Below are 12,439 nucleotides of genomic sequence, written 5' to 3'. Positions count from 1 at the left end.
TGCATTCTTCGAAAGTGAGAATTCACCAGTGTGTCATACATATCCATGGAAATTTTTAACTGGGGTACAAGAAAAAGAGTTTAACAGGTTTAAGGAATAGAACTGCAGGATAACTATGGAATGGATAGCGTGCCTTTAATGATTAAGTAATGGTTACAGTTTCAGGAGTGATTGTTATAAATGTTGGGTAATTTTCACACTTGTACAAAGTAGATGCTTACAAAGGGTAAATGTCTGCTAATGAAAAATAATGTGGTTTCTGAAAAGGTCCGAGGTTTGCTTACGTTTTCTAAACTACTAGAATGAATGATCTATAAAGAACTGGTATTTTACATTGTCTTCTATACATGATGGCTTAGACTATTCCTATCTAAATTGGAGATAGCCTGGTCAGAGAATCTTAAGGGTATGAACACACACAGCATAAACACTGCAGATTTTCTACAACTGATTAATAGCGTAAAAAACTCACATAAATTGACCAGTGGTGCAGTTACTTCAAGTCAGTGAATTCTGCGGATACGCAACTCATCTGTTGCGGGTTTACCCATTGAATTAAATGTGGTGCTTAAAACCACAACAAAGCAGTGTGTGTTGCGATATTTGCGGTGGAATCACAGCGGTGCGCCACAAAAATCGCAAGTAAAGAAATTAAATAGTTATACTTACCCAGAGTTCCCTGCTTCTCCAGTCCGACTTCCCTGGATGATGTTGCAGGCCACGTGACCGCTGCAGCCGATCACGGGCTGCAGCGTCACATGTGCCTGCAACGTTATCTAGGGAGGCTGGAGCAGGCATGTATGAGTGATCATTTACGCAGCGGAATGTACAGCCGAAATAACGCACCACGATGTGGTGCCATTTTTCGGACGGCAATCCCTGCAGTGTTCAGGGGGGGGGGGCGTGCGTGTGCGCGCGCGCACCCTTAATGTCTCATGTACTTAATTTTAATTAAATGTTAGTCGGTAGAAGAGGGGTTAGTGACAGCTAAAATTATTTTTACTACATTTAGTCAACATTTCAGCCTTTGTTTTTCAGAAGTGATTGAGTACAAATACCTTCTCTAGAGACCAGGGAGTAATAGATGTATAGAGAGCTGTGTGTATAACGTTAATATCCTGCCTTCTCTAGGTCTACAGCTATATAATACCCATTAAATCCTTTGCCCTCTAATTATATGATGACTCTGCTGTATAGACTGGGACAGAACAAGCAAAGCTGACAAGTGATTTTCAGAAAACCGCTTCATTCTATCGTGACTGCTCTAATGGCCAGTGTTAAAACCGCACTATTAAGTTTTTTTGTTTTATGATTGGTCACATAAATTAAAACCACAAATTGTAATAAGATGTTTGTAATAAAAACTGAATTAATGTAATTTTGATTATACATTCCCTATGGTAATAGCTGGTAGCTTTGCATTCCTCATCTTACTAGATTGTAGTTTTGTTTCTTGTAAGTTTTTTTTTTTGTGGACAGATGTTATGAATTTACCTGGTAGATTATATCTTTAAATTTAATCCTGTTGTTCAATGTGGAAATTGCTGTGATGGTTCTAATTTCTTTCAGTGACTGCACATCACCTTGGGGGGGGGGGGGGGGGGGGAGTCATTCTTTTCCTTGAGCACAACCACCAACATAAGTTTTTTATTTTTTAGTTCCTGATAAATGAAGCCTGTGTGCAGTTTGAGTACTCAAAGCTGCTGACCGTGCTATATAGAGGGTTGGATGTGCCGTGTAAATATCTGTTGTCAGTTTTGCAAGTTGTGTGACAGGGAAATTTGTTCCGATATCCATGGTGCTGTGGTTGCAAGTGCCATGGAGGTGGCATCTTTATATTCAGTGCTTCAGGCTCTCGGCACTGAATGCTGCCAGCCCCTCCCCTCTGCCCTAAATGACCACTGTATCCAATTGGGAGACTGCTAGAGCTGTCACTCAGAGCAGTGTGGCACTTGTGACTGTGGCATCGGGGAATTTAAAACTGAGATTTCTCGGCCATGCAACTTGCATGGCTGACATTAGGCACTGTTACGCTGCACTCCCCACCTTGTATATAGCACTGTCTCTAGTTTTGAGGGCTCCACTTTTGACATGTTCCCTTAAAAGCCACCAGTCCATGATTAGAAAAAATGTCTGGCTTTGGTGGCTTTGTTTTTTCCCCCCTCCCTAAAACAGCACTGCACCTGTACATGAGTTGTATGCCATTGTACTCTGCTACTTTGAAGTGAATAAAGGCAAGAGATGCAGAGCCACACACAACCCATGGACAGGTGTGGTGCTGGTTTCAGATGAAATATGACATGTTTTTCTAATCTAGATAACTTTTTTTTTTAAAGATTTTCTCCCAATTTTATGAAGATTGCCACCCCCCTTTTTTATTAAACCACTTATTGCTTAAATGGGTATTCTAGGACACCAGATATTAATGCCCAATCCTAAGGATAAGCCATCAATATTAACCGGTGGGGATCCAACTCCCGACACCCCTGCGATTAGCTGCATGAAGAGGCTGTGGTGCTCCAGACTACTGCATATGCTTCATTGTTTGCTCCATGAATAGGATTGAACTGCAGTACAAGGCCCAGCCACAACTAAATACACGGCACTGTGTCTGGGCTAACAACGTAGAGGCTGTGACTCCTTCATGCAGCTGACTGGCCAGTGTGCCTGGAGTTATGCCCCCCCCCCCCCCCTCTACTGAGCAGATATTGATGGCATATCCTAAGTATTGGCCATCTGTATTCCAGTCCCAGAAAGCCACTTAACCTACCTATCTAGTAAAGAACTCCCTATATTGATGATAAACTTTCTCCGTAAACCACCAATGCTCTGTAGTCTGCAGCATAATGGTTGGAATAAAGCGATGTAAAACCATGCTGTTCATTGTATGACTCCGTTATCACAACAATCTTTTCCAATTCTGCCCTTTCACTAGGGGTCCTAAAAATCACTTGTGAAGACCACAGCTTCATTCTAGTTATGGTGGCTCATTGTTATGCTCAGCGATTTCTGTAACTCTCATATATTTTTATTGATTTTGAAAAACATCCACCCTGTACAGATGTCTAGTTCTTTAACTTATCTCTAAACCCGACATGGTGCAAGATGTTAACACGCACGCACGCACGCACGCACGTCTCTTGACTGGATGGCAAAGTTGAGGGTGGACACATCTGTACCAATCCTGTGGTACTGACCCAGTTAAAGGGAATTAAATTTTTTTTAAATAGCAACTGCAAGTCCCAGCATGCTTTGACAGCCACATGTTGGAGACTGGTTGCTTTTAAGATAAATTAGTAATCTAACCGGTCTGTAACTCATGTCTGAAAGGTTAGTGATTTAGGAAAATGTACATTTTTAATGTTGCAGTGCGATGTGAGCGCTAGGAGGAAGGAGTCCAATGTATTCTTGAGAATTTCCCCCCCTTCCAACTGCTGGTGACTGACCACTTTCTCTGTTCAGTGTTAGGGCTTATTCAGACGGACGGGATATACGTCCGTGCAACGCGTGTGATTTTCATGCGCGTCGCACGGACCTTTGTTAGTCTATGGGGCCGTGCAGACATGTGCGTGATTTTTACGCCGCGGCGAAAAAGTCACGACATGTCCGTTCTTTCGCCATTTTTCGTGCATCACGCACCCATTAAAGTCAATGGGTGCGTGAAAACCACGCATGTCACACGGAAGCACTTCCGTGCGACAAGCGTGATTCGCGCAACAGCAGTGAAAAGGATGAATGAAAACGGAAAAGCACCACGTGCTTTACTGTTTACAAACATCCAAACAGAGTTTTATAATGATGGCGGCTGCGCGAAAATCATATGATGCTGCCACACGGAGCTGTTAAGCCTTTTGCGCAGGCAAAATGCCGCGTTTTTTGCGTGTGCAAAAGGCACACGCTCATCTGAATCCCGCATTAGGGGGAAGTTTGTCAATCTTGGGTGAGCGGCAGCTCATGAATATGTCCGACTCCTTTTTGCCAGCGCTTGCTTCGTACTGCAAAAATAGAAGTTCTCCTAAATCACTGAACTATAAACATGAGTGACGGACAGAGCAGCCTAAAATCAATGAATTCTTCCTTTTTAGTCCAGTACCACAATCGCGCATGCGGTTTTTTGCTCCGTTTTTTTTTCCGTAAAACACCGGAGTGTGCTCAAAAGAGATGATATGCATCAGTCTTTTTTTTTTTTTTTTTAAGGCTATTCTTTTCTTTTCAATCCACTTTGGCTTAAAGAAAAACAAAAAAACTGCACCGAATACTGCATCAAAATGGCATGTGTGATCCTGGCTTAAGGCCTCATGCACACGACCGTAGCCATGTGCACGGCCGTGATTTTCGTGTCGGACGGCCGCGGAATGTCACCCGTGGGCCTTGCACATGGTTGCTTAATTTCTATGAGCCTGGACTGCAAAACACGGCCGTAATAAGACTTGTCCATTCTTTTTGCGGTCCAGGCTGCTGGGCCATGCATGGACCGTGGAGACCACTGTCATGTGCATGGGTCCATTGTAGTGAATGGGGCCGCAATTCACCCGCAGATTTGCGGCTGCAAAAATAAGTTTGTGTGCATGGGGCCTAAAGGTGTTGTATGAGATTAGAGAAAAAGGGTTTGATTTATTTTTTTTCCCCCCAGATACTGCTCTTGTCTGTTGGCAATGTCTCACAGGACAAATCGATAGTTGGCTAGGTGATTCCTGTGTGCAGTATTACACCTCCAAAAGTAAGGAATAATAACCGAATAGAAACTCCAAAAAATTGTATGCGTACAAAAGAGAACAAGGAGTCATGCACTATTTATAGTATGAGGTAGAAGATATCGGTTTTTATTGTATCACAAAAAATGGGAAAAATAAAATATACAGGAGATCTAGACAAGATATGACTGTACAGGGGCTACATTAAATACATGTCTATCACAAGATTCTGTATCTCATACATAGGTATAGTACAATAGTAGAAACGTGGTATCCATTACATAATAACATGGGTAAAAGGTACCCGATCTGGGAAAGGTAAAAAGCACATAACTCCACCAGAGTGGCTATCACAGAGATGGTAATATAGACCGTGCAAGGCAAACATCAAGCTATTTACCCCTTGATAAAGCGATTTACGTGAAACGCGTGTCGGGCCCTTCTTTGGGCTATTAGACTACACTCTACTAATGGGTAAGGCAATTTGCTTATGGTATCCCTGTTGCACTTTTACATGCATTAGTGGCAGCCTATTTTACAGACCTCCTCCGTCTGTACATACATTGATTGTTTACTCCTGCCGGCAACTACAGTGTTCCTAGTGACACCATTCCCCACCAATTCCCTCTGGGTATGCCAATGTTTGCCTTGCACTGTCTATATTACCATCTCTGTGATAGCCACTCTGGAGTTAGGCCTCTCATGCACTTGACTGTATAGTTCGTCCGTAATTGCAGACCATAATTACGGTCCGCAATTACGAACCCATTTGTTTGTTTGTTTTTACCATGGACACCTTCCCGTATATTTGCGGGAAGGTGTCCGGGCTGTAGAAAGCCTCCGCAAAAGAAAGTACAGGCTGAAAATGCAGGTGGCTGGCCACGGCTGCCAGTGCCCGAAATCACGGACCGTGATTACGGGTACGGCTGTGTGCATGAGGCCTTACTGTTTGCACTATGTGCTTTTTAATTGACCAAGATAGGGTACCTTTTACCCATGTTATGTAATTGATACGACGTTTCTACTATTGTACTATACCTATGTATGAGATATAGACTGTTGTGGTATTGACTTTTTTTTAAATCTAATGTAGCCCCTGTACAGTCAAATCTTGTCTGGATCTCCTGTATATTTCCCATTTTTTGTGATACAATAAAAATTAATATTTTCTACTTTCATGCTATAAATAGTGCATGAGTCCTTGTTCTCTCTTGTATGCAATGTCTCTGATATTGTCGCTGAGCCCTGTGCATATGAATACATCTATGCCAAATACTCAAATTACTTTTCCTAAACATACTTTAGAGGGGTTATGTGGAGACTGAAAAGTATTGGAGGTGTACTCACAGCAGTATGGGTACACTCGCTAATATAATCAGCGCGACGGGGGACCGGAATGTAGAAGATTTTTTTTAATCGATTTTTATAGCACTGGCGGGGGACTGGAAGTGTAGTTGTTTTTACAGCGTTTACCGTGCAGTAAAAATGGCACGTTCGCTTTATTCGGTGGGGCAATATGATTATGGTGATACCAAATTTTTGTGTATATATATATTCTTTTTTTTTTTTACTACTTTTACAAGCAGAAAACTGATTGTAAGAATATAGCGACAAAACACACATTTTATATTTGAGGGCCATTACTTTTTTCCGTCTATTTGTGGGGTATAAGGGATTGTTTTGTGGGGCAAGCTGTACTTTCTATTGGTACCATTTTGGGGTACATTTTATGGTGTTCACCGTGCAGGTTCAATTACGTTATGTTGTAATAGTTCGTACTTTTATGGATGTGGTGATACAAGTTATGTTAATATTTAACTTTTTTTTACATTGTTCTTGCGGGGAAAAGAGTGTTTTGAACTTTTGATGTTTTTTTTGTTAAAAAAAAAATAAAACATCTAACCAGTTCAGGGCCGGGCTATTTTGCGCCTTCAGGACCAGACACCGTTTAGCCATTTTTAGCACATGTTAGTTAAATGGCTATAACTTTTTTATTTGTTGGGCTAACGACGTGATTTTTGCGACGTTTTTTCCGTAGACCATGCCGGTTTCTTTTTTTTTTTTATTGTTTTTATACACACCTTTTTTGCTATTTTAGAATTTTTATTCATAAAGTTTGAAAACAATAGTAAAAAAATAAGCTTTTTTATGTTTCAGCTATTTTTTTTTTGGTAATAACATAGTTTTACCCTAAAATAGACCTTTTATTTGTAATAGTCATTGTCTACCGTAAATTTTTATATATTACATGTCTATATTAGGGTAATTGGGCAGCGCTAGCGTTACAACAATGATTGGCGGGGGGAACGTTTTGTTTTTTTTTGGGGGTGGGTATTTTGTGTGTATTTCTTTTTTTTTTTGCACTTGACCTTACTATTTTTTTTATTACTATGGTCTGTCCCTCAAAGGTCAAAAAAGACCTTTGGGGAACTTTATATATTTTTTTTCATTCTTTTACACCATGTTTTTCCACTGTAACTGGGACTGCACAGCAGCCCCAGTTACAGGGGAAATCAGCCCTCTCATAGTAACGATTGTCACTAATAGGGCTGTGCTGGGTCTAGTAAGACCCAGCAACAGTCTGCCACTAACGGCACCCGGCGATCATGTGACCAGTCACGTGATCACCGGGAGGAATAGAGACAGCGCCGCTGCTGCTGTCTCTATTCATATACACAGCGTTCATTGAGCGCTGTGTAAAAAGACATCGGAGAAGACAGAAGCAGCGAAAGCTGCTTCTATCCTCTCCTCAGAGTCCCCGGCAGTCACTGACAGCCGGAGACCCGACTTTCAGCTGGCCGATCGTTCGGGTAGCAAGTTAAAACCCGAGCCGTAAAAAGTCTATGGCTCGGGTTTTAAGGACCCTGACCGCTGGCCGTAAAAATACAGCCAGTGGTCGGGAACCAGTTAACTACTAGAAACACAGCTTCGTAGGAGTACAAAGATGGCAGCCCTGGGGCCTTCATCAGTCTCCCACGCTGCCATGCCAATCATCAGCACCCTACGATCGTGTCACTAGGGGCCGCGTTCGCTTGTGTCCGTGGCATCTATGGGTTTACACTGAAGTGTTGGCTGTTATAGCCGTCACACTCGTTCTATGGTGCGTGCTTGGCCCGTGAGTTGGCTCCATACCGCCCCCCCCCCCCCACCTGACCTACAGCAGATGTGGGGAAGGGGTTAACCTATTTCTGTGATAATGTCCACACCCATTGTTAACACTGCAGAATTTTCATCTGGAAAGTCTGCAGTGTTTTCGTGAGAAAAATTGACATGCTGCAGGTGGAGAATCCACACCAGTGTTCAAATTCCATGCGACTTTTCTGCTAATTATTTTTTTCGCAGCGTGTTCAAATATCAGCCACTCTGCTGCAACTAATGTGCTACAGGGATTCTGCAGTGTTTGCACTGTGGGGGATGTACCCTAAAAGAGGTATTTTACACACCTCCGCATTGAAATTGCAACGCCAAGAAGGAAAAGTAGTGGAATTGTGGAAATCACAGGATTTTTACTGTACTTTTTATTAATAATCTTTATTTCACATTGATTACTTATTTTATTAGTCCCACTAGGGGACTTTACTGTGCGATCTTCAGATCGCTGCTATAATGCTTTGGTATACTTCGTATACCAGAGCATTATTGCCTGTCAGTGTAAATCTGACAGGCAATCTGTTAGGACGTGCCTCCGGCGCGTACAGGCATATGTCCAGGGCAGACCTGGGGGCTTTCATCAAGCCCCCGGCTGCCATGACACCCCATTGGAGACCCGCGATTGCATTTGCGGGCCGCCGATGGGTGACAGAGGGAGCTCATTCCCTCTGTAGACAGACAGGTGAGCCCTAATCTACCTGCCACTCAGTCCCTGCCTACTTGCAACGACCCGCCCTAGGCGGCAGGGTACAACTGGGCGACGGTCCCTACACTCAATAGGTGCACGGCAGACAAGGGTACAAAGAAGCCGGGGAAATGGGGAAGTTGCCCACGGGAACACCGTGAGCAACAAGCGAGGTGAACGAGCCGAGTCAAACCAGGAGATGAGAGAGGTACAAAACGCAGAGCAGAAGAGCGGTCAGTAAAGCCAAGGTCAATAACAAGCAGAGGATCAGTAGTTCAAGAAGCTGCAGCAGGGCCAGGAAACCAGCAGAGAAGAATCAAAAGCAAAGGAGGAACAGGAAAGGCAGGTATAAATAGACAGAGGGCGGGAGTTAGCTCCGTCTGGCCAGGCTGTGATAGGCTCTCCCACTCCTAAACCTGCCATCCTGAGTGGTGGAAGATGGAGTCAGTCTCACAGACATAGAAGCAGGGGACAACTGGCGTAAGTATTGATACCTATGTTTGCATTTTTTAAATTAATTTTCTATGTACTTAAATTATTATTTTTTTTCACAGAACTCAAGGCAATTATCAAGAGCCAGAGGCCCCTGCCACACAAGATGGACAGCAGCAGAGGGAGAGGGAACCCACTCCTTCTAGATCCACCCATTATGAGGCAGAGGGGGAAGAGAAACTGGCGTGACGCTTGGTGGCCGCAGACATGTCACTGGGGGAGGAGACACTTGTCTCCTCACCATTGTCAGCCTCACATGCTGATGCACCCTCTGTGGGCACCCAGGTCAGTGATCCTGCCCCTGCCCCCTACCTGCACCTCTTCCATGCGGGGGTGTAGAACGACCCCCCCGGGTAATGGACAGGCAATTAGATGTGGGGAGTGAGGCCATGTCCCTTATCCGGAGGACGGATGGCGACAACAAATTAGATTTTTTTTTTTTTTGGGTACATGTTGGCTTCTTCCTGCCGCCAGATGCCAACGGAAAGGCAAGAGCAGTTCATGTCATACTGTCTCACTGTGGCTTCTCTCACGCCCCCGCCCTGTTGGAACTGGGTGGACTAATCACCAATTTCCGGCAGGATTTAGGGCCTCCTCTGCCCACTGCTGGTGCCCAAATTTTTGATTATTTTTTCCCATACCCCCCTACCAGCAGTGGGCCACAGCCTACTGGCTCCACCCCCCCCCCCCTCTTCGTTACATCGATTTTTAGTTTAGCTCTGGGTGGAGACTTTAAAATAGGGGTAAATTATGGTGGGTGGGTAATAAGGGATCCTTTGAATGTTTGTTCATTTTATTTTGTAATAAAACATTTTTTTTTACATTTATGTACATGTAGTGAACAGCTAAGTGACTATTTGTTCATAACACTAGTGTAGCTAAACTTTTAACAAACTTCTGACATGTCCTAGTGACTTGTCTAAAGATTTGATTGGTGGGGGTCCGAGCACACTACTCATGTGAGCGCTCATCCGCTTCTTGTCTGTTTGGCTTTTTCCGGAAATCCGATGTATCGGAGGACGGGCTCATAGACTTTTTATTGAGCCAGTCCTCCGTTACATTGATGTCCGGAACAAACAGTCAAACAGACACGAAGTGGCTGAGCGCTCACACGAGCCCTTCAGCTGCTTAGTTTTAGTGATTGGTGGGGGGTCTGAGTGCTCAGACCTCCACCAATCAAAACTTCAGAGATGTCACTATGACATGTCAGAAGTTTGTTAAAAGTTTAGCTACACTTAAATATGGATTATCCCACCACATGAAATTTACACATAGCCACAGGATCGGTTACAAATATTTGATCGCTTGTCCACACGTAGCGTAATTGCTGCGTATTTTCCGTCCAGAATTGTGCATGGAAAATACGCAGCTGAATACAGTAGCAGCAAAGTGGATGAGATTTAACAAATCTCATCCACACACTCAAAGCAGAAATTGACCTGCAGTGCCTATTTTTCGGACCACAGCATGTCAATTCCTGCTGCGGAAAGTGGACTGAATTTGAGCGTTGTTTCAGCAGCGAAAAGTCTGCTACTTTCAACAGAATTGCTGAATAAATTCCGTTACGTGTGGACAAGCCATTACACATTCAAACTAATAGAAATAAACAAAACACAACACATATATTGCAACAGAAATAAAATTTTAAAGTATACTGGGCCTTTCAAATTAAAGCCAAAATAACAACGTACATTCTTAACACAAAGCCAGCAGAGGAAAGTTGCTAGCAGGCAGGTTGATGAAAGAAGTTGGATGGACCCATGAGGAGAACCATCAGTCCTGGAATGGCTGCTCTTCACTGAGGCATGCAAATTGCCGGGGCACAGCACCTTCGGGACTCATGAAGTAGTCCGCAAAGGCATCTCTCACCTATACAGCACAGTTGGATGCATGGCCTAAAAAACAATTGCCAGGTAGGTCACTAAAAGCTGCCTATCCATGTCTAAACTGTCATAGTCGCGTACATTGTTGTGGAGCACACAGGCAGCTTTAATGACCATGTCAACTGTTTCTGGATCCAACTGCATTGCACAGGTGAAGACCCTCCACTTACTACTCATGATCCCAAAGGTGCACTCCACGAAGCATCGTGCCCGGCTCAGCCTCATGTTGAAGACTCTCCTCCGGGCATCCAGTCCCCTCCGTGGGTATGGGCCAGCAGGTTGGTCATCAGCGGAAAAGCCTCATCCCCTACCATGACAAAAGGAAATGGATGCGTGGTACCTGGAAGAGGTCTTGGAGGGGGCAGAGTCACCTGATCGACCAGCACTTGCTGGCCAAATGTCGATGTCAGTAGCGCCCGAGAGTCCCCAGTACTGCCATAGGTGCCGATCTCGATAGCAACAAACTTATACGATGCATTAGCCACCGCCATCAGGACCACAGAAAAGTACTTCTTGTAATTGGAGTAATGTGATCCTGAGTGCGGTGGCTGCTGCTCACGTATGTGCTTCCCGTCGACGGCGCCTATGCAGTTTGGGAAATTGGCCACAGACTGAAAGCCTGCTGCTGCCTGCAACCAAGTCTCCTGTCTCGGACTGGGCATCGAAATGGGCTGTAAGTGCTTCCACATCACATGGCATGTACTCCTCACAATTACGGAGATGGTAGATTTACCAACCCGGAATTGGAGGTGCAGAGATGCATAACTCTCCCCAGTTGCCAAAAATCTGAAAGAGAATAAAATTAGTACAAGGAGCAATCACGTATATACATGCCTATCTTGACCATACCCACTAATATTTATTATAGAAATTTAGTAGATGGTCAAGAAGGCAAAACACACCCAAAAGATATGTAAACAACAAACAAAAAACAACTCACCACAACGTGATAAGCAGCCTCTCCGTAGGACTGATGGCCCTCCTCATGGTGGTGTCCTGGCGCATAAGATGGCCTTGCAGGATCCCATCCAGCCTATCAAATGCGCTGATAGTCATTCGACAAAAATCAATAAACTTCTCAGGATAGCTGTAAAGGAATATCAAAATGGATTAACCCTTTCACGACCAAGGACGAAAATGAACGTCCTGGTCGGCTGCTAGTTCCCGCACCAGGACGTTCATTTTCGTCAGCATTTCAAACTGTCACTCTGTGTAAACACAGAGTGACAGACCCGCGCTGACAGCTGTCCTAGACAGCTGAGACATCAGTCTCGCCGGACAGCGGACCATCGCCGCTGCTTTCGGCAATTAACCCCTTAAGTGCGGCGACGGATTGCCATCGCCGCATTTAAGTGGTTTGAAGCACATCGGCAGCCCCCACAAAGTGATCGTGGGGGCTACCGATGCTTGTCACGGCAATCGGAGGTCAGATAATGACCTCCGGGTTGCCATGTACGGATGCCTCGGAGGAGCAGCCTCCGGCTGGTCCTCCGAGGCTTCCTGTCAGTGTGACTGTTACGTCACAATGACAGTTG

This window comes from Rhinoderma darwinii, chromosome 1 (assembly GCF_050947455.1).
Source record: "Rhinoderma darwinii isolate aRhiDar2 chromosome 1, aRhiDar2.hap1, whole genome shotgun sequence".
NCBI lineage: Eukaryota > Metazoa > Chordata > Amphibia > Anura > Rhinodermatidae > Rhinoderma > Rhinoderma darwinii.
The sequence above is the reverse complement of the archived record's forward strand: the minus strand, read 5'-3'. Positions refer to the sequence as shown.